This window comes from Kogia breviceps, chromosome 17 (assembly GCF_026419965.1).
Source record: "Kogia breviceps isolate mKogBre1 chromosome 17, mKogBre1 haplotype 1, whole genome shotgun sequence".
Taxonomy (NCBI): domain Eukaryota; kingdom Metazoa; phylum Chordata; class Mammalia; order Artiodactyla; family Physeteridae; genus Kogia; species Kogia breviceps.
The window spans coordinates 66004624-66031741 of NC_081326.1; the positions used below are offsets into that span (position 1 = coordinate 66004624).

The 27118-nt window shown below is 48.9% G+C and overlaps 1 long non-coding RNA gene across 4 annotated transcripts in view; it reads left to right on the top strand.

Moving 5' to 3' along the window:
* Nucleotides 1–27118, top strand: part of LOC131743968 (uncharacterized) — a 405600-nt gene that overhangs the window by 150713 nt on the left and 227769 nt on the right. The window lies entirely within an intron of this gene.

A 27118-nucleotide genomic window follows, 5' to 3' on the forward strand; every position in this document is an offset into this window, starting at 1 on the left:
GGAGCCCACGCTGGGGAGAGGATGGGTAAGTTTGGTGGGATTATGTGATCAGGTCAGCAGACCTTCAGGGGCATCCAGAAGGGCTCTCTTCCTCTCTCCCCGCCTGCTTGCGCTGCGTGCGCCAGCTTCCAAGTCTCAGGCTGCTTGGGGTAAAGGGTAAGAGGTTAAAACTGACGGCTTTAGGCAAACCCCAGTTTTCCTGGTTTTGCTACTTGCCTCAGCCTCCCCAAGCCTCAGTTTCCTCATTTGTAAAATTGGGGTCCTATTAGTGCCCCAGGAGGATGTTACGGGTGCTGAATGAGATGGTGGAGATAAAGAGTTTACCATTCTGCCTTTCACGGAGGAGGAAATGCTCCACAACGGAAGAGGGTTTTTGTTTGTTTGTTTTCAATGCATTAATTACACCCTTAAGAGGTCCTGCCATGCAGCAGCCTATTTCCGAATCCTTGATCTGCTGTTCTCTCTGCCTCTCGCCTGCCACCAAGTCTGCCTGGGAAACGGCTTGTGAATCACCTTCGGTCGTGCACAGCCCCCTCGACCTGAGCAGAGTTGATTACTCCCCGCCCTGGGCTGTAGCCAGCAGTTGAAGGCATGCCTTGATGCACCACGTGACTTCTCCTGCCCTCCCCTGCCCGTCTCCCCTCTCGTCCCCCCAGTCACCGGTGAGCTTGTTTAGAGCAAGGGCTCTTACACCCCAGCGTTGGGCCTCCCATTGTGGACACTGAAAGAACAAATGAATGAATAATTGAGAAAGGAGGGCCTAGAGAGGAAAAGCCAGAGTGCGAACCAAAGGGAGAAAGTTTCTAAAGATTTAGAGCAAAGAGCGAGGTCGGTTACATGTTTTTATTCTTCAGCAAGGTCTTGAGAAGAATAAGTAACATGATGGAAAAAGGAAAAATGAGTCCTACCGCACACTGGAAAGCTCTTCGAGGGTGGAGATGTGGGTGAGAAAGTGTGACCTGGTGAGAAGACAGGTAGGGAGGTAGAGCTGAGGCCGCAGCTGAGGAGCGCTGATGTGCTTCTCCGGGTGCTGATGCGACCCACGGAGATGGAGAGCACGAGGCCTTGCCCTTCGGTCACTGTGGCGGCCGGCCCTGACACACAGAGGGTTCTCAGATCCACCAGGCAGCTGGGAGGCCTGGGGAGGGTCCCTTGTCCATTCCGAGAGGCTTCCTGGAGAGGGTGCTGCCCCTTGAGACTCTTGGAAGATGCGTATGAATAAGACCTACCAGGGGCTGAGCTGATGAGCACTGGCGAAGCCTTTCTGTCCTGGGCGCTCAGCAGCCCTGCGCGCTCATGTTACCCATTCGCTTTTTTTTTTTTTTTTTTTTTTTTTGCGGTACGCGGGCCTCTCACTATTGTGGCCTCTCCGGTTGTGGAGCACAGGCTCCGGACGCGCAGGCCCAGCGGCCACGGCTCACGGGCCCAGCCGCTCCGCGGCATGTGGGACCTTCCCGGACCGGGGCACGAACCCTCATCCCCTGCATCGGCAGGTGGACTCTCAACCACTGCGCCACCAGGGAAGCGCCCCCCGGCCTCCCCCCCCCCCCCCCCCCCCCCCCCGCCATTTGCTTTTACTTCACAATCTACTTGCGATTCTGGTGTCAGAAGGCAGCTGCAGTGAGTACAGCTCTCAGGCCATCCTGTGAAAGTGCTGCATGCGTTTTTTGGGCCCTTGAGCACTCGACCAGCCCTTGAGTTTTGTTTCAGAAGCCCCCGCTCCCGGTCCAGGCCATCAGCTTGGGGCTCAGGAGTGTGGACGTGGACGTGCAGTCACCTGTTCTGGGATCCCCCCCTCCCGGTAGCACCTGCAGGGCTGGAGCGAGCTGTTCCCACGTCCGGGAAAACGGCAGATAGGAGTCCAGTCACGGGGGCGGAGGATCTGCAAGCTGGAGAAACCATTCTGTTGATGGAGGAAAGGCTCGGCAGGTCTGTCTGGGGCTAATGGGAGAGGAAGTCCCCTAGAATTCAGCCGCTGGGAGCAGACGCTGGGAATCCAGACGCTGGGAATCCGAGGCTTGCAGTCCTGAGGGCGTCCCGGGTCAGGGCTGCTCTGTCCTAGGGGCTCTGAGAAAAGCCCAGGCATCTGTGCTTGTGGCTGGGGTGCTATTGTTCTAAAGGTGCTGCTCTCCCACTGGGAGCCTGTCTGCCCTCATCCCTGCCTAGAAATCAGCTCACCTGGGCTGCACGCCAGCAGCAGGCCTCCACACCCTTCCCATCCCTGGGACTGTTTGCACTGTTCCTGCCGTAACCGGGATTTTACCCCAATTGCACTTCCCTCTACCCCCTGTGACCCTGGGCAAGTCCTTTCTAGCTCTCCACGCTTCTTTTTTTCCCCCCCGCTGCGGAACCTGGCCTGAGGAGATGCTCAGTGAGAGGCAGCCCTTGTTATCTGCTTCCCTCCCACCTCCTCACCTGTCTGGCTCTGGACTGTGTTGTTCTGTCGTATCCCAGCCCCTCCTCGCACCTGCGCGCAGCATTGCCTTCTTCCCTTCATCGCTCACCTTGCTGTTTTGGACTCCACTCCTGGGCCCGCCTCCCTCTGGGAGCGTCTCTTGGGTCCTGCCTAATACTCCCAAGCCAGCCCTCTCTAGCCTTTGGTGAGAGGCTGTCTGAAGGCACCTGCCCGCCTGTCCTCAGACACGAGCCAGCCCTGGTCTTTGGCCACAGGGTACGTGTGTCAAGGTTGCTTCCTTTATTCAGTGTCCGGAGTGTTTGCTGAAAGAATTCCCGACCCACTCAGAACTCTACCCTTGAAACAGAAACGGATTCTCAAAACACCTCTGCTACTGGCCCATTTTACTATTACTGTTTCTTGTGGTTTCATATTGAGGTTTTTGGCTCATTGCATTTGACCTGGAGTTTATTTTTAGTAGTGAAGACAGAGTTCAATTAATGTCAAAACATGAGGGCAAATGCAGAGGAGGGATTCATAAGTCTAGGGGAAAATGTACCTCGTTTTGCTGATTCTGATAACATCTGTCACACCAGCAGACGCCGAGCTTTCTCGGCGGTGCCCGCGATGGGCTTTGCAGAGGCTGGGCGTCTGAGCCACCCCCTGAAAGCGAAAGCGTTTCTGGGTCCCTTTCAGTCCAATTTATCCAGCAGCTGGCCACACAGATGAGTACCCGTCACAGCTATCGTTGCGGGTGATAGCTAGTGTAATCCATATTAAAGGCCAGGCTTTGGAACGTACAGTTCTTATCTCCCCAGTGGCTTTGGGTTCCTTCTGTCTCCGGAAGAAGCGTCCAACTTGTTTGAACACCAGCTCTTCTCCCTGGATTGCGAATGTTTTGAGAACAGGCTCTGGGTCTTGCTCTCTCTTTCGCCCCAGCTTTTGGCACCGTGGCAGGCATACAGGACATGCTTGGGGAATGTTTTCTTGGATTGCCTGCACTTTTGGACACGGAGTTGGGGTTAGAAAGTCAGAAATCATGCACAGAGAGAGCTCTCTTCCTTCAAGGGCTCCTGGGTCTGTTCTGGGATTTGGGGGAAACTAAGCACTGTTTGCTTAGGACTTTAGCGTTTATAAAAGTTCTTTTCTGTTCTTCCGTCTTTCTTTTATCCCGTGACTATTTACAGAGAACCTGCACCGTGCCACTCTGCAGGATGCCTGCAAGAAAGGAGGGACGAACCACTGTTCTGGCCCCGAAGGCCATCCGGAGACGGAGGCTGGCTTTATGGATTCCCGTTAGGGACTATATTTTCGTGTCCCCGCCCACCCCCACCCCAGAGTCAGATGTAGAAACCCTAATCCCCAGCCTAATGGTGTCAGGAGGCGGGACCCTTGGGAGGTGGCCGGGTCATGAGGTGTGGAGCTCTCAGGATGGGATTAATGCCCTCGTAAGAAGAGGCATTACGGGAGAGTAACGTCTGTCTCTCTGCTCTCTGGGATGCGCAGACACAGCCAGGAGACAGCCTTCTGCAAACCAGGAACTGAGTCAGCTTCACCTTGATCTTGGACTGCCAGCCTCCGGAACTGGGAGGAATACATTTCCATTGTTTAAGCCACCCAGTCTGTGATATCTTGTTGTAGCAGCCTGAGCAGAATAGGACTCCTGTATTTCACAGACGGATGGGTTGGAGACTCAGAGCCACTGTGCCGCTGGGAGCTCCCCGCTAGCTGGTGGCGGATCTCAGAGACGAGCGTGGATCTTCTGAATCCAGGCACCTGAACCTGCTCCCTGGCTACCTGCCACGTGATCCGCAGGCGTGTCTGGACTTTCTCTTTGCTGCTCCATCTGTTTCCCCTCCCCGCCCCTCTTCCCTCTTTTTCTCTGCCGTCTCCCTTTCCCCCTCTCCCAGCTCTTGTTTCTTCTGCAGAGGAAGATCTTTCAGTCTGTGGTGCCTTTGGGGGGAAGGTGCCTGATGACAGTGGCGTTGTACCTGTGGTCTTCCTGCCTGGGGTGGGGTCTGCCTCACTGAATCCACTTCCCCAGCACCTACTGTGGCGGCTGGCGTGATGTAGCAGTTTCCTCCCTCCCTCCCTGCCCTCTTCCACCGTCCCCGCTGTGAGCCAGGTGTTACACCCAGCCGTGGGAGACAACAGAGTAGGTAACGAACGCCCTGGGGGAGACACGGTACATTCGAACAACTGTTGTCTGCACAGCGTCAGGGACCGGATGTTTGGACACCCTCCAAATCCCCAGATTGATATGCTGAAAGTCCTAACCCTGAGTGTGGCTGTACTGGAATTGAGGGAGTAATTAGGTTAAATGAGGTCATGAGGGTGGAGCCCTGCTCTGATAGGAGAGCTCACTGGAGACCTCCCTCTCCCTCTCTCACTGCCATGACACGCCACGTGAGGACACGGCGGGAGGGCGGCTGTTTGCTGGCCAGGGAGAGAGCTCTCAAGTCTCGAGACCCTTGATCTCGGACTTCTGTGCTCCAGAACTGTGAGAATAAACGTCTGTTGCCTGAGCCACGAAGCCTCTGGCATTGTGTTATGGCAGCCCGGGCTGACTAAGACACGCGGTGGATGCACGTCTGGAGCCACAGGCTGCAGGGTAGTTTGGTTGCCTTGGTCCCAAAGCCCCTCTCGTGGTGTCGAGCCCAGGCGGATGCCCTTGAAGCCTCCCAGTCCCATCTTTAAAACAAGGAGCCCAGACCGAGTTCTCTTGTCCTGCTCTGTCTGTATCCGGACGTTCAGGGTTTCCCGAAGCTGGGCCCCATTCTACGTTTTCACTCTTCTTCCCCGCTCAGGTGTACTTAGGTGTATACTGAACTCTCCCGTGGTTGTAGCCTCAGGCTCCTGGAAGCAGCAGCAGCTCTGGACTCCTGGTCTTGCTCTTTGTGACCCGCTGGGCTGCCTCCCTTTTAAGGTGCCCTCCCCATGTTACAGGAGTTGGTTCATTGCGTTAGTCGTTTGTGCGTTCTATCGGTCGGTCAGTTTGCCTCCTGGAGTGCTAAGCACTGGGTATTCTAACAGCTCCTATCAGGCACCACTAATAGCGTTCTGTCCCTATAGGAGGAGCGGTGGTGCGTATGTTGTATGATGAAGATTCTGCTACTAATACTACCGGTAATAATAGTAAAAATAATAATAGCTCAAATGTATTATTCACAGTGTTCCCAGCGCTTTACATATATATTATCTCATTTGCTTTTCAGAGCATATGAGGAAATGGGGATTAACTAATATTCCCAAGATGGCACATGGAGGCGTCTCCCCATGGGATGCATGGGAAGCACATGCTAGTGCTACGTGCTTTTGCATAATTTCAAGCTCTCTCTCTTTTTTAACTTGAGGCTAACGTTTAGAAGCTTTTACTAATGAGAGGACTGTTTGCTAAATTGATGTAAGCTCTACACATCACCAATAACTCCGTCCTGGTGTGTCTCTCCGTGCCTTTTACCGTAGCCCCCAGATGCCTCCTGTTCCTTCCAGGAGACCTCCCAGCTTGGGCTCTAGGTTTTCTCTAGGTTTCACCCATCCTTTTCTGCTCCCCTGGGACCCAGGTTTGCCTGGCGGAACTGGACAAAGTGTGAGACCCAGCAGGGTTTTTTGTTTTTTTTTTTAAATTTTAAAAAAATTTTATTTATTTATTTTTGGCTGCATTGGGTCTTTGTTGCTGCGCGCAGGGTTTCTCTAGTTGCAGCGAGCGGGGGCTACTCTTCGTTGTGGTGCACGGGCTTCCCATCGCGGTGGCTTCTCTTGTTGCGGAGCTCGGGCTCTAGGCACGCGAGCTTCAGTAGTTGTGGCACGCGGGCTTCAGTAGTTGTGGCACACGGGCTCAGCAGTTGTGGCTCGCGGGCTCTAGAGCGCGGGCTCAGTAGTTGTGGCGCACAACCTTAGTTGCTCCGCGGCATGAGGGATCTTCCCGGACCAGGGCTCGAACCCATGTCCCCTGCATTGGCAGGCAGATTCTTAACCACTGCGCCACCAGGGAAGCCCCCAGACCCAGCAGGTTTTGTCCCTGGTTTGTAACGGAGTGACCAGCAGAGCTCCACAGAGCTGTCTGGTGACCTGGCTTCTTCCGGCATGCGGGTGGCTTTCAGAAACCCTGAGCTGCCAAGGCTCCGGGCCCTCCTTGTTTCTCTCAGTGATGCCTGGTCTGCTGGGAATTCACACTCTTTGGCCCCCAGCCATTTTCTCTCCAGTTCTGTCCCTCTCCTGGACCTGGCTGTAATGGGTGCCTTTATGAAGAAAATACCCATTGTGGGATGCAAGGCATCTGGAGGATATTTTTTTTCTCCCTCCAAAGATGAAACCTTAAGACTGAGGGATCCACCCTTAGTCTTTGTAGGCCAAGCATCCTACAATGTCTGGCTGCAAGGACTCAGAGGGGCATTTTTCCTCTGTTGCAAAGTAGAGGCACCCGGCTTCATCCCTGTGGGAAATCGGAAGTGGGGGGGCCTTTAAAACACGTTGGCTTAAGGAAAAGTTTCCTCAAAATAGAGATAAGAGGGACAAAAGAAAAGCCCATCGAAAGTGTCACCCTCCCTGAGCTGGCCTCTTCCCTGAGTATCAGCACCACCCCTGCTGCAGTGGCAGGGAATTGGGAAAGCCACTGGCCATGGGGGGCGGGGGCGGGGGCGGGGTACTGCACAGGGAGCACAAAGGAGATGCGTGCCCAGATCTCTGTGTCTTGCCACCTGCCAGCCCCTTGCCAGCTGGGATGAAGGCTCTAAGTGCTTCTGAGCCTCGGTTTCTTGCTCTGAGCACCGAATGACACGGTTGTCTGTGACTCCTCGAGTCACCAGAGATGCTCCACCCACGGGCGCTGAGCTGAGGAATTCATTGGTCATTTGCTTGCAGGCTTTGAACCTCACTTTCCTCAGCTCTCATTGAAAGCAGAGTGCTGGATGGCTGCGCTGGTCTGTCAGTCCCTCCCAGCTTACACACTTCACGTCCACGCCAGTTCCCTTTTCGGGATTGATAGAGTGTTTTCAGAGTTTAATGGGAACCGTATACAACAGTCATCACGAGAGGCAGAAATCGAAGGAGATATTTATTCCAGGTGTCATAATTTTTCCACCCCCCCCTACACACTTCCATCACACATTTTTGAAAACAACCTTTATTTTCAGAACAGTTTCTGATTTTACTGAAAAACTGTGAAGATAGTTCACAATTTTGAACCGTCTTCAAAGTATGTGGGACGACCCCCTATATCCCACATCCAGTTCTCCCTACTGCTGACTTCTTATATTAGCGTGGCACAGTTGTTACAATTAGTGATCGGTATGGATGCGTTATTATTATTGACTACAGCTTATACATTGTTTTTAGGTTTCCTTAATGTTTACCTGATGTCCTTTTTCTGTTCCGCCATCCCAGCCAGGATACTATAATACATTACGTTGTTATGTCTCCTTAGGCTCCTCTTGGCTGTGAAGGTTTCTCAGGCTTTCCTTGTTTTTGATGACCTTGATGGTTTTGAGGAGTACAGGTCAGGTATTGTATAGATTGTCCCTTTATTAGGATTTGTCTGATGTTTTTCTCATCATCGGTCTGAGATGGTGCGTCTGAGGAGGAAGACTGCAGGTGTAAAGTAACCTTGACCGCCTGGCTACGCTGCTGTTTGTTAGATTTCTCCACCATAAAAACACCTGCCCCGCCCCGTTTCCTCACCGTACTTGGAAGGATGTCACAGCTCTGGAGTGGGGCGTTTTGCTCCCGCTTGATGGCGAAGGATCTACACAAATTGTTTGGAATTCTCCTTGGGAGATCTGTCTCTTCTCCCCCATTTCTTTATATCCATATGGACTCGTGGATATTTGTATAGACTTTGGATTCTAATTCAATATGACTCGATGTTGCTCACCTTCTTCCAGCTTTGGCCATTGGGAGCGCTTTCAGTTGGCTCCTGGGTCCTTTTGATATTCGCCCATCATCGTTGCCAGGGTGGGGGGTGGGGGCGGGTCTGTTTTTTGCTTTTTTTTTTTTTTTTTAGAATTTCCTTACTTTCTGGCATGCCAAGGTGCTCCAGGCTCATCTTGTATATTTCCTGCCCCAGACCTAGAATCAGCCATTTCTCCAGGGAAGCCTGGTTTGCTTTATTGGAACATGGTATTAGAAACCAACGTATGGGTGTGAGATGTGTTCATTGCTGCTGGGGCATCACTGCTTCTAAGCCTTCTTAGCCGACAGAGCAATGAAATATGTGTGAGTGTCCTAACCCATGTGTATACACATGTGTGTAAATGTTTCCATAGGTATCCATTGTATCTCTGTTAAGCTAACCCTGAGATTCATACTGATGTTCCAACTCTAATCCATTACTACTCCATACACTTTAAAAAAAAATATTTATTTATTTTGGCTGTGTTGGGTCTTCGTTTCTGTGCGAGGGCTTTCTCTAGTTGCGGGGGGCGGGGGCCGCTCTTCATCGCGGTGCGCGGGCCTCTCACTATCGCGGCCTCTCTTGTTGCAGCAGAGGCTCCAGACGCTCAGGCTCAGTGGCTGTGGCTCGTGGGCCCAGTTGCTCCGCGGCCTGTGGGATCTTCCCTGACCAGGGCTCGAACCCGTGTCCCCTGCACCGGCAGGCAGATTCTCAACCACTGCGCCACCAGGGAAGCCCCTCCATACACTTTTGAACAGACAGACTTATTTTTTTTGCCCACGTTGGTCGGTAAGAGGAAGTACTGAAGGGTAAGTTCTCCAAGTCCACATGGGCAGAGGGCAGTGGGCTGAGAACACTGGACGTTTCCCTGTGGACGGTGTAGTCTCGTGAGCACAAGTCAAGAGTTGGACACAGCTGGACAGAAACTCAGAAACATGTGCCGCCCAGAACGCTTTTAGACCAGAGCGCTGTCACACTCACAGGTCTGTGTGCCTTCTGTCCTGGGAAGCCTGTCCTGTCCCCCCTCCCCTCCCATGTTATCCCCACACTCTACGGTCTACCCCCACACACTCCCGGAGTCCCCTGGGCTTACCCCATCCGACATATACCCACTTAAAAACAATTCTTTGCCTGTGTGCTGCTCCCAAGTAGACCACATCCTCGAGGGAAGCACTGCGTCTCGCAGGCAGGGCCTCGCACAGTCCCCCCAAAACCAAAGCCAGGTCCGTGCATTCACTTTCAGAGTTTGTTGGGGGAGTAAAGCGGTGGACAAGACACATGCCCCTGCCTTGTTGGAACCTGATACACACTGAATGCAATGAAGGAATCCACATACAACGCAGAATCCCCTACCCCATTTCCTTTTTGGCCAGGGGTCTCAAACTCAATTGTCTACAGGGACCAGGCAGGCAATATAAGTAATGACGTGGGCCCGGTGGGCAATTGGAAGGTGTGCATAGGTGATGAAGAGCCAGGACATCTGGTGTGACATACCGACCTGGCCGCCTGGCTCAGGCCAGCGTCCCGCCTGGTGGCCCGGGCTCTGTGCCTGACTAGCTGTTCCTAAGTTTTTTGACTAACATGCCCGGTATAAACGGGGTGGTGCCCAGTCCGTGGCCGCTGATCATGGTCCTGGAGAACTGCTGGCCTGGCGTGGCCAGACCCGACTGTTCCAGGGAGCCTGGAAGCTGGGGAGGTGGGAGGGTCTTGCCCCTTTCTGTTCACTTCTATTCGTTCCTGATTATATCACCGTAGCAACACTTCTTCCCCTGCCAGCAGCGCTTGGTCCCAATAGCAATCGTTGCGTCCAGTTTGCAGGGATAGTTTTGTCCCCTGCTCTGGGAACCAGCCTCATTGGCTGCTCTAGAGATGACATGCCCAGCGGGGCTCCCCGGGGTCCCCCAGACTTCTCAGTTCTGATAATCCTACCCCATGTGCTTGCTCTCTGCAGCTGCGACTTCTCGGCGACCTCGGACTCTCCCTCCTGACTTTTCAGTAAACGGTTCATTCTTTATCTGAAATTCAACGGGTATGTTTCCTCTTCCCATGTTGAGCCTCGATGAACGCGCAAGGTGTATTTCTATATTTCCTACCCTTGCCGTTTGAGGCCCAGACTGTCGGCCCCCCCCCCCCACCCCGAAACCCACCGCCCACCTGCAGCCCCGTGCCCGGAAGCCCCGCGTCTCACGCTCATCGCTTGCCGGCTGCACCGGCTCCTGCTGCTTTGCACGCAGCCACGGGCCACTCCCGGGGGGCTTGCCAATGGCCCCTTCGCACAGCCTGCTGCGTCTGGAGATGATGCTTTGGGTTTTCCGCAATGAACAGCGGTCCCCAGGGTGTGCCGGGTTTCTCTGTGTCTGCAGGGGTGTGTGCCCGTGCTGGGTGGAAACAACCTTGTCAGAAGAAACCAGGGCTGTGCTGACAGGGGGAAGTGAGGCTGGCCGGAGGAGAAAACGTGGGCCGCGTGCTTCTTGGGGGGTTTCCTCTGTGCCAGTGCCCTGCAGGAGGCTGCCTCTGCCCTACTTCCTGGACCCTTCCGACTCCCCCGTGGCCCCCGTTGGACCCAGGACTCTCCTGCTGCCTTCCCACGTTGAGCCGTTCACTGAACAGTGTGCCTCCAGAACAGCTCTTCTGCCGTGCTTTTCCCCCTTTGCTCTGAGCTCACCGTCCTGACATGACCTGACACATCCACAGTCCTTTTGTCACTCTAGTGCTGCAACTTTATGATTTTCAGGGTCCAGTGTGGTTGATTAACAATCATGATGCTCCTCAGGGAGTCTCATACATCGTGATCATTGTGACACTCAGCTGTGTCAAACGCTGGCCTTTGTGAGCTGGGCGGACTTCCTGGGGGTGTATGTTCATGTGCTCGGGCTGCTGTAACAGAGTGCCGCCCGTGAGGTGGCTCGAAGCAACAGAAACGTGTGTGTACTCTCGCCGTTTTCCAGGCCAGAAGCCTGAGATCGCAGTGTCAGCAGGGTTGCCCTTCCTGCAAACATTCTAGGGAAGAATCCTTCCTTTCCTCCTACCTTCTGGTGGTTGCCGGCCCTCCTTGGCCTTCCTTAGCTTGTAGTTGCATCACGCCAATCTCTTCCTCCGTCCTCACATAGACTCCTCTCCCGTGCATCTGGTCCAAATTTCCCTTTTCTTATAAGAATCAGGTCTACCCTAATCTGGCCTCATGTTAACTTGATTACTTTCTCCAAGACTCTTATTTCCAAATAAGGTCACACTCACCAGTACTAGGAGTTAGAACTTGAGCATAACTTTTTTTGGGTGGGGGGGACACAGTTCAACCTGCAACAAGGATGTGACGAAGTGTTACAACTCCTAGTTTTGTTTATTTCTTTCCTATAAAATGTCGTATGTTTTATAATAATATAGGCATTTCTGTGTATAAATTATAAACAAATACTTATGCAGATACTGGGGGCTATCCTCAATCATGAGTGATGAGGACAGTTTAAAAACAAGCCAATCAGTCCACTGGTCTGTTTTATGGAGGGCCCGGGTCTTAGTCAACCTGGGCTGCCGTAGCAAAATACTGTAGATCAGGTGGCTTCAACAACAGAAAATTTGTTTCCTTACAGTTCCGGCAGCCGAGAAGTCCAAGATCAAGGTGCAGCTGGTTCAGTTTCTGGTGAAAGCGCTCTTCCTGGTTTGCAGACAGCTCCTTTCTTGCTGTCTTCACTTAATGGGGCAGGGGTTGGGGGGTGGTGGGAGAGGAGGCACTAGCTTTCTGGTGTCTCTTCTTATATAAGTGCAGTAATCCTGTGGGATCACGGCTCCACCCTTATGACCTCATTGAACCTTAATTACCTCCACAAAGGCCCGATCTCCAAACAGAGTTACCCTGGGGGTCGGGACTTTAACATACAAAGTTGGAGGAGGACACAATTCAGTCTATAACAGGTCCCGTCTTCTGGATTTTGTTATACAGTAAGATTCCCTTGGTTCTTACGAACTACAAGAAAAACTTAAAGTCTGGTGTGGAGGATAGATCCCAACTTTAGTTCCACATACACCTCTTTTTTATCCTGGCTTTCTTATCCCTTTATATTTATTTTTCAAATTTTATCGTCGGTAGCTGGGTGCCGTGGGCAAGCTAAATGCCCTCTCTGAGCCTCACTTTCTACCTCTGTGACACAGAGATAATGCCTACTTAGGGAATTGTTTGGGAGGGTAAGTGAGGTCACTAAGTAGATGCTTAGTAGCTGTGAGCAGTTTTCCTTTCTGCCCAGATATCACTCTTCCCTGCCCTCCAGCAACGGCTGCCCTGCCCCTGCCCAAGGAGGGTGGGAGAGTTTTGAGGGGGTAAATCCTTAGTCCTGGGGGTGGCTGTAGACGGTGTTGTGTCTGAGGCCTTCCTGGGCCCTGTCTCTCTTTCTCAGCCCTTGTGTTTATCATCCAGCTGTGTCTCATCTGCGCTCACTGTTCGTAAGGTCATCATTTTGCGATTCAGCCATCGTTTTGGTTTTTGTACGTGGATTGTCTTGACTCAGCCTAGCTTGTAAAGCGGATCTGTGGGATCCAGCCCACGTGTGTACGGCAGGTGATCAGCGACTGTATTTGTTGTTTTTATTGGGTTGGGGAGAAGGGAGGGCTTTAGCCCGGGTGCCAGCCCTCCTTCACTTTCTTACCTTTGTTCATCTGAAAGGAGGCAGGCGGTGGGATGAACAGGCTCTCCTGCTTCCCCTTCGCTACCTCCTGCCCTTCTGCTTATGGCCCAGGGCAGGGCCAGCATCAAACTAGGTCTGTATAGGCGTAGAGAGGGGCCCGGGAGTGTGGTCCCTTCCAGAAACACGCGTGGGCCTGGAAGTCACATAAACCCGGTGGGAGTCCTAAGCCTGCCCTTTACTGCTACCAAATCCTTGGGCAAAATCTTGGTATTCCCTTTTGCAAAATGGAGCTAATAATGGTACCTGTGTCATTAGGTGGCTGAGAGGAAATGAGCTAATGCATGTACACCCCTAGTACAATAGTCGTCCAGACAAGGGGGAGAGGCCTGGGCAGGGAGAACCACTGCTCTCCCGATGCACTCTGAACCAGGCTTCCAAATACCAAATGCCTCTGTCATCCCCCAGCTGTGCAACCCTGGCCAAATGCCTTTCCCTCTCTATCTGAGTTTCTGCTCTTTGTTATCTCTAAAGGTTAATCATGCTTTCCTCAAAGTTTAACTTGATATACTTTACATAAAGTGACATGAAGCAGTTTGTAAAACACAACCCAGAAATTCATAATTATCATTAACAAGTTTGATTGGGAAGCCTCATGACTGCATCTGTACTCTGTTAGACTTTTAGGAGTTATAACTGAAGTCTGGAGCCGAGGCCAGGAGGGGACCGGTGCAAGTTCAAGCTTTTTAAGTCATTCTCAAGTAGCAAACCTATATGGCATCCTGCAGGTAGATTAGGGCCTTTGTTGGCTTTTTGTCTGGTATCTTCAATACACATGCCTGCTGTTGATTCCTGCTTGGCCTGGAGCCCGGACCTTGTCCTCAGAAAATCCCTTCATGTCCAGATGCACTAGTGCTCCGAGTTCTCCTGCTGTTCTCACTGCACAGCCAGCTTCCTTTGCTCCCATGGTAGGCATTCGGGCAGGTTATAGCAATGAATGTTGTTGGCAAAGGAAAGTGAGTCTTCTTCTGCGCTGCTGGGCGGTGATGAATTGGACCAGCCTCACTGAAAGGAGAGTTGACACAACTTCTCAACGTTTAGACTGTGTGTGCCTTTTGACCCGGGAACTCCCCCCTCTCCCCCACTCACCACCATGAGCCTGTCCTCTAGAAGTAGGAAAACGCATTTCAAAAATTGTTCTTTCAAGGACCTCGAATAGCCAAAGCAATCCTGAGAATGAAAAATGGAGCTGGAGGAATCAGGCTCCCTAACTTCAGACTATACTACAAAGCTACAGTAATCAAGACAGTATGGTACTGGCACAAAAACAGAAATATAGATCAGTGGAACAGGATAGAGAGCCCAGAGATAAACCCACACACATATGGTCACCTTATCTTTGATAAAGGAGGCAAGAATATACAGTGGAGAAAAGATAGCCTCTTCAATAAGTGGTGCTGGGAAAACTGGACTGGTACGTGTAAAAGTATGAAATTAGAACACTCCCTGACACCATACACAAAAATAAACTCAAAATGGATAAAAGACCTAAATGTAAGGCCAGACACTATCAAGCTCTTAGAGGAAAACATAGACAGAACACTCTATGACATAAATCACAGCAAGATCCTTTTTGACCCACCTCCTAGAGAAATGGAAATGAAAACAAAAATAAACAAATGGGACCTCATGAAACTTAAAAGCTTTTGCACAGCAAAGGATACCATAACCAAGACCAAAAGACAACCCTCAGAATGGGAGAAAATAGTTGCAAATGAAGCAACTGACAAAGGATTAATCTCCAAAATTTGCAAGCAGCTCATGCAGCTCAATAACAAAAAAAACAAACAACCCAATCCAAAAATGGGCAGAAGACCTAAACAGACATTTCTCCAAAGAAGATATACAGATTGCCAACAAACACATGAAAGAATGCTCAACATCATTAATCATTAGAGAAATGCAAATCAAAACTACAGTGAGATATCATCTCACACCGGTCAGAATGGCCATCATCAAAAAATCTAGAAACAATAAATGCTGGAGACGGTGTGGAGAAAAGGGAACACTCTTGCACTGTTGGTGGGAATGTAAATTGATACAGCCACTCTGGAGAACAGTATGGAGGTTCCTTAAAAAACTACAAATAGAACTACCATATGACCCAGCAATCCCACTACTGGGCATATACCCTGAGAAAACCGTAATTCAAAAAGAATCATGTGCCAAAATGTTCATTGCAGCACTATTTACAATAGCCAGGAGATGGAAGCAACCTAAGTGTCCATCATCGGATGAATGGATAAAGAAGATGTGGCACATATATACAATGGAATATTACTCAGTCATAAAAAGAAACGAAATTTAGTTATTTGTAGTAAGGTGGATGGACCTAGAGTCTGTCATACAGAGTGAAATAAGTCAAAAAGAGAAAAACAAATACCGTATGCTAACATGTATATATGGAATCTAAGAAAAAAAATGTTATGAAGAGACTAGGGGTAAGACGGGAATAAAACACAGACCTACTAGAGCATGGACTTGAGGATATGGGGAGGGGAAAGGGTAAGCTGGGACGAAGTGAGAGAGTGGCATGGACATATATACACTACCAAACGTAGGGTGGATAGCTAGTGGGAAGCAGCCGCATAGCACAGGGAGGTCAGCTCGGTGGTTTGTGATCACCTAGAGGGGTGGGATAGGGAGGGTGGGAGGGAGGGAGATGCAAGAGGGAAGAGATATGGGAACATGTATATGTATAACTGGTTCACTCTGTTATAAAGCAGAAACTAACACACCATTGTAAAGCAATTATACTCCAATAAAGATATTTTAAAAAAATGTTCTTTCACAGCATTGAGAAAGTAGCGGAAGCTGGAGGACAACCTCACTGATTAACAGTGTCATACTCAGCATTCTGAAGAATGAGATTTTGCGACCATCTCAAGGCTAGATCAGGAAGCACGTGGTGCTGGCTTGTCCCATGACTGATGATGTTTACCTTGATCATTTGATGAGGGTGGTGTCTGCTAGGTTTCTCTACCATAAAGTTATTATTTCTCCCTTTATAATGAGTTAGTCTCTTATCAGGAGATCATCTGTTACTATCAATATATAAATATCATGTTTCTCATCATACTTTCACCTAAGTTTAGCCTCCATTGAAAATTCTTCCCTGAAACTGTCATTACTGTTATTGCCGAACAGTGTCTGTCTCCGTCATCACTTCCGCACTTATCTGACATTTCCCCATCGTTTTTTGAGCACTGCTTTGCTTTCTGGCGCCACGAGATGTTCCAGGCTCATGCTGTGCTTGCCCTGCCCCAGCCCTGGAGTCAGCCATCACTTCTGTGCTATTCTTGCCACAAGTGGGTAACCTGGATTTAATCTAGAGGAAATACAGACAAACCCAAATTGAGGGACATTCTTCAAAGCCACTGGCCAGTGTTCTTCCAAATCGAAAGAAAGACAAAGCGAGACTAAGGAACCATGCCAGATTAAAGGAGCCTAAGGGGGCATGATGGCTAAGGGCAGTGTGTGTGACCCTGGGTTGGCTTCGAAAGGTATTATTGGTAAAATTTGAGTAATGTCTCTGGGTTAAAGAGTAGGATTATATTCATGTTAATTTCCTGATAGAACTTGATCATTATAATGTGGTTATATAAGATACCAGTATTGAGAAATTGCAAGGCTGTGGGAATTCATTCTATTTTCAAACTCTTTTTGTAAGTGTGAAGTTATTTCAAAATGAAAAGTAAAAAAAAAAAACAAACTTAAGTATGAACAATTGAGATGAATTTATATATACTAATATGGAAAGGTGTCCATAATCAATTAATTGAAGAAGAAAAGTTGTAGTATTTTTGGTATAGAATCAGCCCACCTTTGTAAAAACAAGACAGAACAAAATAGTACATATGCATATTTTGCACATGAGAGAAATTCTGAGAAGGTATGAACTTCCTGTTAACAGACATTTCCGGGAAACGTAATTGGAAGGTGTGAGAAAGTGGGAACTTTGTGATTTTTTTTTGTTTTTTTTAAAGAAGAAGCATGTTTTTTTTTTTTTTTTTTTTTTTTGCGGGCCTCTCACTGTTGTGGCCTCTCCCGTTGCGGAGCACAGGCTCCGGACGCGCAGGCTCAGCGGCCACGGCTCACGGGCTTAGTTGCTCCGCGGCATGTGGGATCTTCCCGGACCAGGGCACGAACCCGTGTCTCCTGCATCGGCAGGCGGATTCTCAACCACTGCGCCACCAGGGAAGCCCAGAAGCATGTTTTAATACTATAATGGGAAAGTGATAAGCATGTGGTTTGTGTGGGGAAGTGTGCTTCTGCCGGTGAACGTTCGGTTTGATGTCTTCCATCCACCTCAATTTCTGTTGCGTTTTCTTCCGCAGGCAGTGCCCTGCAAAAAAGTCTTACCCTGGGCTTCCCTGGTGGCGCAGTGGTTGAGAATCCGCCTGCCGATGCAGGAGACACGGGTTCGTGCCCTGGTCCGGGAAGATCCCACATGCCGCGGAGCAACTAAGCCCGTGAGCCATGGCCGTTGGGCCTGCGTGTCTGGAGACTGTGCTCCGCAACGGGAGAGGCCACAACAGTGAGAGGCCCACATACCGCAAAAAAAAAAAAAAAAAAAAAAAAAAAAGTCTTACCCCGTGGACACTTACCCATGTTTTGCCCCACTATCCGCTTTCTCGCTTCTGATTCTTAACAAAGACACAGAGGGAGCCTTCCGACCGTGCTGCTAGACAGTGATGCCGGCTCACTCATCTTACCTTTAGCCAATGAAGCTGGCAGTTGTTCACTCTGGAACACTTTAGAGAGAACTTTATTCTTAAGCGTGTATCCTTTCGGTGTCCCCAGAGGAGTGTAAGTTAGAAACCTGACAGTCCTCATATTTGCTCCTCTAAGGAGCAATGAATGATTCGTTAAGTGGTGCTTGACGTCTCTAAACCCGATTAATTAGTGAACCGCCATCAATTTCTGCCAGGAATTTGGAATGATCGCTAGCCTTTTGTAGTTAATGTAAAATTTCACTGAGATAGATTTATTTTTATGTATAGGTTTGTTTTTCCATCAGAGAAATCAGAGCAGATGCTCCTTGATTCAAGCATAGAGAAGAACAAAAATAACATTTCTTGCAGGCCGACTGTGTGCCACGAGCTATTACAGACTTTGACTAATGTAGCCTCCCTACTACAGTTGGCCCTCTGTATTCTCTGGTTCTGCATCTGTGGATTCAACCAACCGCAGACTGAAAATATTCGCCAAAAAAATTCCAGAAAGTTCCAAAAAGCAAAACTTGAGTTTGCTGCGTGCTGGCCACTATTTACATAGTATTTACATCGTATTAGGTATTACAGGCAATGTAAAGATGATTTAAAGTATACAAGAGGACGTGTGTAGGTTAAATGCAAATACTACACCAATTTTCTTTTTTTCCTTATGAGAGTGACTCATTCCGAAATGAGCCCTTTTTTGTGTGTCTTAGGTGAACCAGTCAGTGGGGGCCTGGACTAGGTGGTCTGCGGAAGTTTCTTCCCTTTTTTGGTAGGGTGGGGTACCACACGGCATGCAGGATCTTAGTTCTCCGACCAGGGATCGAACCCATGGCCCCTCCAGTGGAAGCGCGGAGTCTTAACCTCTGGACCGCCAGGAAGTCCCACTACACCATTGTATATCAGGAGCTTGAGCATCCCCGTATGTTGGTATCCGTGGAGGTCCTGGAGCCATCCTCCCGAGGCTACCGAGGGAGGCCTGTACTAGGGAACGTTCTTCCAGTCTCTCAGTGAGAAAACTGACCCCCAAAAGGTGTGCTGCCGCAGGCTCTAGCATGTTCACTGAGTTAGCTCCTGAATGAACTGCCTCCTTCTCTTGTCTGTCCCTTACTCCTCCTGGGCTCCAGAACAGTGTGTGTTTGCTTCCTTCTTCTCCAGGCTGCCCTGTCACCTCCCGTAGCTCCTAAACACCAGCTCCAGTTTTGCCTTCTAAGTACCTTTGCCTTCTCCTGTCGGGGGTCTCCATGGATGGCTCCCTCAGTAATGATTATAATGACAGTGATAAAAGAAAAACTAAGAGAAAACTTTGTGCATAAGTGTCTTTATGGATCCCTTGCTGTGCTGGGCAGAGTGCTGAGCTCTCCCCGGCATCATGTCATTATTCCTTCCAACCACCTGATGAGGCGCAGGGGCTCACAGTGGGCTGGGGGCCTGAAATCCGCAGCTGGCTCCATCTAGGAGCCAGAAGCTAATGTCGGTCTGACGCGTGTTTTCCATTTCAGTATTCACTTAGGTAGCTAATAAGCTTTTGCACTAGGTTGGTGCAAGCTAGTGAACACGACCAAATTATTTCTCCCACAAACTTATAGCCACATATTCCCAGACATTATAAATCTGCGTTTGAACTAATACTCAGACACATCACCATTTTGTCAATGACATAATCAAGCTCCTAATGAAGGATCCCAATTTTAAGTTACACAGCTCAAAAACATATAAAATACTAGGTGTGTGCTTACTTCCTTAACAGAGGCACTTTTTTTTTTTTTTTTTTCAACCAGAGGGTATGGAAAATAAGAGGAAAAACTTCAATCTTTCAACAAAAACGATAATCATCTTCCCATAAGTATGGTAAAAGAAATGACAAGATTTTCAGAAACTGTGCTTAAAAATTGTTTTAGCTACAGTCAAAAAATCATCACATAACAAGAAAGTATCTGTCTTTTTAAAAATATTTGCTACATTAAAGGGCATATTCTATAAGTTCTGGATAAAACACAGGTACCCTTATATACACATATTCAATAGACTCTTTTCATTGTTTCTTTCAGGTCCTCCCTGTCCCATTGCACCACAGGGCAAACAGTAATTGAACTGTAAGGCTTTTTTGTCTGAAGACATTAAAGACATATCCATGTTATTAAATGAACCTTTAAGCAGAGCTTTGTGATTTTTTTCAAAATAGTTTTATATATGTGTGTGTGTATGTATATATATACATATATATGTGTGTGTGTATATATATACATACGTGTGTATACACACACACACACACACACACACATATATATATAAAACGGCACAATGTGAGATTTTGTGAAATATATTAAAAAAAATCTCCTAACACTTGGCAAATCTGACAAAAGCAATGGTTTTGCCAATCCTGATGTCTCTGTATTTGAATGTCAGCAGTGTAGACATAAGGCATACAAACACATGACTATACAGGCCCTGTCTTCATTGCTTGAAATGACCAAAGGGGAAAGACCACGCTGTGGCATCCCAATGTTGTGTCAACTAAAAAGTACAGAATTTTAGTATAAAATATTTTAATATTGTAGTAAATTAATGTTTGTATGAGTATTCGTATAAACTATTTTAGTATAAAAATGCACTGAAAATATACAAGTAATGTGCTGGGGATTTGGGCATCTAATCTTTCTAAGTTTCTTGTCGATAAAATTCTGGCACAGGAAATAGACTTGAGTAAGAATCATAGCTCAACACAGTGCAATTTCAGGAAAGTCAACTGATAAAAAAGATCAAAGTGTTCCCAAGGCTGAACAGCAAGAATCTCTCACTAAGTGTTGGGATAGATTGACAGGAACCCCAAAATAGAAGTTGCAGTTGGGCAGGGCTAGTGCCCCGGAGTGGAAGGTCTTTTATACTTCCTGCTCACCGAGGATCCGCCCTGCTGATGTGCGCCTTAACCTCAGATTCTACTTCCACGGCAGTAGCTAGAGGCAGCCCAGTTTTACTGAAGGCAACAGTTGCTTCCGTGACCTCCAAATGGCTGCTTTTACGTCTTTATACTCTGTCCTACCTTCAGTTAATGCCAGGGCTGCAGTCACCAGACCTCTCCCAAGGCCTGCTGCATGGTGGGCAGCAACGCAGCAGCCAGCTTCTCCACTAGATTCAGATTGGACGAGGTTTAACCCGTCCTCAAAACCTGGGGTTTTGGTGGCAAGTCATCCTCAGAAGGCCGAGTCAGTCCTGGTTGTCTATGTCTGTCCTCATGAGAACAGTGTCAGAGTGGCTTGGATGGCTCAGCTCTCCAGGACCCCTGGCTCTGCGTAATCAGTGGGTGGGTCTCTGGCATTTAGGAGGGCACAAGCCCATCCTTCAGCAAGTACTGATTTGTTATCTCCGATGATAAAGGGTAGCTGCAGTGTGGTCTTGGTTTTCCCTCATTGTTTCCTGAGATTGCGTCATTGAGCAGCTACTCAGGGCTAGGTACTTAGCTTGGGGTGAGGGGTGCAGAGAAATTTGGCATGACCCATCCCGCCTTGAAGGATCCCACGGCCATAGCTGGAAACAAATCCCAGTTCTGTAAGGGCGGCTGGGTTACCTGCTCTGCTCACAGCTGCTGCTGCAGCTCGTAGCACCAGGTCTCGCATAGAGAACATGCACCGTCCATAATGGATGGATGAGGATTTCCTGATTTCAGCTCCGGAGTCATCACCTCTATAATAAAAGCTAATCAAAGAGCAGGACTATGTTTTCTTCCTGCTGTGGCCTCTTTGATTTATTTTTGAACTTCCTCTCCCCAGTTTGTGGCCCAGGCTTTCTTATGATGCAGAGACCTCTTACATGTCGACAGTGACCCTCTTTGGACTCTGGTGTCTTAAGGGCAGGTGACACATCTCTTCCCTCAGCATATATAACTAATGCTTTGTAGACATTGTGGGTACTCAGTGTCTGAGTGAGGGTTGCTTTTGCTTAGCAAGAGACCCTTCTGGGGAGATGTGCTATGGACTGAATTGTGTCTCCTCCCCCCGCCACCACAGATTCATTTGTTGAAGCGCTAACCCCCAAGGGGGATGGTATTTGGAGATAGGGCCTTTGGCAGGTGGTTAGGTTTGGATAAGGTCATGAAAGTGAGGGATTATCACCCTGAATAAAAAGAGATGTAGAGAGCTTGACACCCCCCCCCACACACACACACACTATATGAGGACACAGCGAGAAGGTAGCCGTGTGCAGCCCAAAGAGAGAGGCCTCAGAAGAAACCGGACCTGCCTACACCTTGATCTTGGACTTTAGTTTCCACAACTGTAAGAAAATAAATTTCTGCTCAAGCCACCCAGTCTGATATTTTGTTATGGCAGCCTGAGCTGACTGAGACACGGGGGCTAGGGCTGCCTTAGCGTCACGGAGACAAGAGTGGAGGGAATTTGAGAGGTGGAGGTGGACTTCCATGATGGTTGTCTCCCAATAATGAGAGGCTGGGAGGAAGGCAGTAGGTCAGATATATCTTTTATGGCCCCAAAGATTAGAGCCAAGATGAAGAAGAGGAAAGAACAGGCAGACAGGTAACAACTGAATAAAAGGAAATGGAGCCTTGTGGATGAATGAGTTGTCTCAGACAGTGGTTGGGGTGTCACGGTTGGGGGTGTCCACTTAAGAGACCGTGTTGGGACGGAGAGGGATCCAAGCATCACACTGTGATGTGACCCTCTAAGGTCCCCATAGTCCCTGAGGCTCTAGGAGCCCATAGTTAATCATTACAAACAAGAACCATCTCCTCTCCTTTGCAGAACATGTTACAATTTCCAAAGCATTTTCCTATGTACTGTCTCATTTGATTCATAGAACAACATCGTGGTTGATGCCCAGTCCAAGTTTCCTGAACGGGGGGAGATGAGTAAGGGACACGTTGCTGTACCACGGATGACAGGAGAGGCAGTGATTTCTTGACTCAGTAGTAAAGGCTAAGCCTGGCTTGAGCCCAGGTCTCTCCCCAGCTTTCCTCCAAGTTGACAGTGAGAACACTTTCTCTTAGAATGTTATTTTTTCTGTTTTTGTGTTTCATCTTAGTAAATTCTTCAGCATCCGTCTCTATCCCCTTTAATGCTCACGATAGCCCTTTGAAACAGGCATGGTTATTCTTATTGTGCAGATGAGAAAACTGATGCTCGGACAGCAGAGGGACTTCTGCCGGGTCTCCAGCTCCTTACTGGGCAGAGCCTTAGGTTTGCGGGGCAGCGGGCATCCTCTCCAAGCAAATGCGAGCCCGTCATCTTGGCACTGGTGGGTGTGCACGGAGTTCTTGGCCACGAGCAGAGTTGATGAAGAGCCTGTTTTAGATCACAGCTGCAGGTGAATTGAATCACTGACTAGTCTAGGGAAACAGTAGTCCAGCAGTGAAGTCACTCTTTCTTGTACTCATGCCTGATTTCCAGCAATCTCTCTGCAGTTCCTCCTGCCAGAGCCCTGCTCCGTGCTTCTGGGAAGGCAGTGGAGTTTCTCAGCCCCGGCTGCATACCGTAGTCACCTGGGAGCTTGCAAAGAACACCGGGATCTGATCCCTGTCCCCTGGCCCCCTAGACTAGGGTTAATTGATCTAGGGAGGGATCTGGGCATCGGTGTTTGTACAAATCTCTTCGGATGGTTAAGAATCACCAAATTGGTGTCGGTGTGGGCAGATTTGTGCATGCAGGTTACTGTGATGAGGTGTGAAGGCCATGGTCTGCTTTGTTCCCAGGGTCCGTCTAGTTCTGTGCTGGTTGCTTTTTTGCTCTGCAGAAGTGATTTCATTTCTCCTTCCCTCTGACTCTCCCTGGTTAGAGGTCATGCCCTAGCAGGACACCATGTAAAGTCGTACCGTGTAAAGTCACACCATAACTCTTGTTGTTACTAGCTCTGTGACCTTGGGAAACCAGCTTCACTTCTCTGTAACATGAGAATAATACTGCCGATCTCCGAGGCTGCCGGGAGCATTACCTCTGGGTACCACGCCCAGTGAATAGCCCGGGCTCCATAAGCACGCGTTGTGCTTAGCATTTCAGCAGCTACATGTTATGTGTGTTTATATAATATTGTTTACGTTTCCTTCATGGCACAGTTAGCTGCTTCTTCCCATGTGTAAGAATATCACCACTGTAGATACATACATACACACATGATAGATGGAGAGGGATCTATATCTATACGTCTGTTATGGAATTATGATGTGTCTTTGTGTCTCTAACTTGGTATATCCATTCCGAAAATGTTTATTTATTTATTTAATTTATTTTTTTGCGGTATGCGGGCCTCTCAATGTTGTGGCCTCTCCCGTTGTGGAGCACGGGCTCCGGACGCACAGGCTCAGTGGCCATGGCTCACGGGCCCAGCCGCTCTGAGGCACGTGGGATCCTCCCGGACCGGGGCACGAACCCGCGTCCCCTGCATCGGCAGGCGGACCCTCAACCACGGCGCCACCAGGGAAGCCCCCGAAAATGTTTATTGAGCACTTCTGGGTGCTGGGGAATGGACAGGAGAGAAGCAGTCTCTGCTCCTTGAGGAATTTCGTCTTTGAAGGGGGCAGATGATGAGCAAGAGGTTGTAATAATGTGCAGCGCATGTTGTGTTGAGGCAGGTCCCGGAAGCTGTGGAATAGGTGACAGATGGTCCTAATTTATGCCTAGTCATTTTGGGGAACCCCCGCCCCCCACCAGCACTAACTCCTTCTCCTGCATTATTTCTTTACATGCCTGATGTTCTTGGATTTACTGGAATTACCTATGCACCCTCGATATTAACCTATAATCGTTGCCTTGGGCTTAGGAAATGTGTTTTTGTTCATTTTGGTATTCCCAGTGTGCTTCAATCATTCATTCACTTGTCTCAATTCAATCCAAGCAGCACCTTTTGAGAATCTGTGTCATATGCTGGGGTCACACAGATGGAAAGACCTTTACAGAAACCTTCACAGTCTTCTGGGAAAGGTGGACGTATAAGCGCACTTAGGTTTGGACCATCATGGCTGCTGTGATCGCTGTTGTTCCAGTGAAGAACGGGGACCCAAGGGGTGGTGGCCCCTGGAAAATATGTGGACCTAAGACGAACATGTCTGTGTCTCTCATTAAGCGCTGGGCTTTCAAGGTGAGGAACTGTCTCCCTTGGGTTTAGGTCACGGCCTGACACACAGTCGGTGCCCGTTGAATGCACGGCGTATCGCTGGACCGACTGAACACCCTTTCTCTGGGAGTTTGTCCCCATCTCTGAACAGAAGGTCAGCTAATACTGTGAAACTCTCCATCAGTGTCCACACTTTAGAGCCCTGTGATGGAGGCTGAAAGGATCCTTCCTCACTGGAGTGACTGAGAAGGTCACTATTTTGCGAAGTCCTCAGAGTCTCCTCATTGCTGGAAGCTGACTAATTATGAGCAGGGAAGTGAGGGCCCTGAAATGCCCCTGTCTGCACATTTGGCCTCATTGTCAAATCCAGTCCTCATTTCTGATAACTTCTTTGGCTTCTGTGAAGCCACCTGGCCATGCCTGGCCGTGGGCGGTGCTCATAATTAGCCTGACAGCCAGGACAGGCCCCAGGGGTAGGGGGTGGGGGCCCAGTAGGTGGAGAAGATGGGCTTTTTTAGCCCATTTCAAAGTAATGACAAGACTTTGAGAATGGTTGCTGATGTCTGCCACCACAATCGCTTTCTCTGTTTCCACTGAAAGTGAAATCCTGGATGGACTGAACCTGACTAAGAAAAGGGGAGGTGGACAGGAAAGCTGATGACAGATGCGACTGGGTTATTTCTAGAGTGCTTTGTACTTTTTAGAATGTTTCCCCCGAACCCTTTTTCATTCGAACTCTCAGAACACTTAAAGAGCTCTTAGTGGGACTTCCCTGGCGGTCCAGTGGTTAAGACTTCGCCTTCCATTGCAGGGGGTGCGGGTTTGATCCCTGGTCGGGGAGCTAAGATGCCACATGCCTCGGGGCCAAAAAACCAAAACATAGAACAGAAGCAATATTGGAACAGATTCAATAAAGGCTTTAAAAATGGGCCACATTAAAAAAAAAAAAAGAGAGAGAGCTCTTAGCATGTCAGCAGCTGGATGTTATGGACAGAGCACACTGCCTTTAGAAACGTTCCGAGGAACTCGTGGGAATCTACAACCTTCCAGCCCTGTAACCTTCGCAAGTTCAGTCTACCACTTTGAGCCTCAGTTTCCTCATCCAAGGAGGAAAAAAAGAAAAGGTGGCAGTGTTTCGTTTGAGGAGCTCTGCTGGTTGTGACAAATAAACCTCAACATCCTGGAGGCTCAGCACGAAAGACGCCTGTTTCCTACTCACATAACAGCCCAAGGAGGACGTTCCTGGTCACTGGGTGGTGTTTCTTCCTGAACTGATTGGGAGACTCAGGCCTCTTCCATGTTACTGGTCCCCCACTCTTCAAGGACCTTGAAGCCCATCGAGCTGGCAGAGGGGCAAAGGGAAGGTAGAGATGCGTAGACACCTTGTCCCGAAAGTGGCATACAGTCACTCCTCTTGCAAGAAGCAGAGTCTCCTTGGTGGACCACAGCTGGGAATGGGCAACAGGAGACTCCATTTTGTTTTGTTTTGTTTCTTGTTGCCTCTCTGAAAATGTTGGTGAAGGACCGTGAAATGCCGAGACTTTGGGGCTACAGATAAATTTTAGCAAGTGGGTGAATTCACAAATACAGATTCTGCACATAGTGAGGATTGACTGAATATATGATAATCAAATGTGAGACGTAGAACCCCAGTGAGCTGCAATTCTGGAGAAGGTTCTGGCAAAGATTTCCAGAGCAGGGGATGTCTTAGGCCAGGGTCGGAAGACTTTCTGTGCAAAGGGCCTAGGAGTATATATTTTAGGATTTGCAGGCCACACGAACTCTGTGGCACCTAAACTCTGCCACCGTAGCACAAAAGCAGCTGTGGATAATACAGAACAAATGGGCATGGCTGTGCTCCAGTAAACCTGTATTTTTGCACACCGAAATGAATTTCACATCATTTTCGTGTCCCAAAATGCTCTTCTTCTTCTGATTTTTTTCCCGGTCATTTAAAAATGTAAAAACTATTCTTAGCTTGTGGCTTGAACAAGAGCAGATGGTAGCCAGGTTTGGCCTGAAGGCCAAAGTTTGTCGCCTGCTGCCTCAGACACTGCTAGATAGGGATACTTACTGATTATGAAAAAAAGGAAATAATTCAGAACCAGACAAAGTATGAAGTTTAAAAATTCACCTAAAATCCCAAGGCCCAGGGATTTCCACAAACGACACGCGTGGCTGACCACCACCATCCCTGTGGTCCTGTAATTAACTTACCCCTGGAGGATATGTGGTGGGTATCTTTCTGTGTTAGTAAGGCTAGATCTCCGTCATAAGGTTAATAGGTAACTGTCATCTTCCATAGCTGGATCATGATTTATGTTAACTGGTCCTTTGCTGGTGTCTTTTAGATTGTTTTTTAATTTGCTGTTACAAA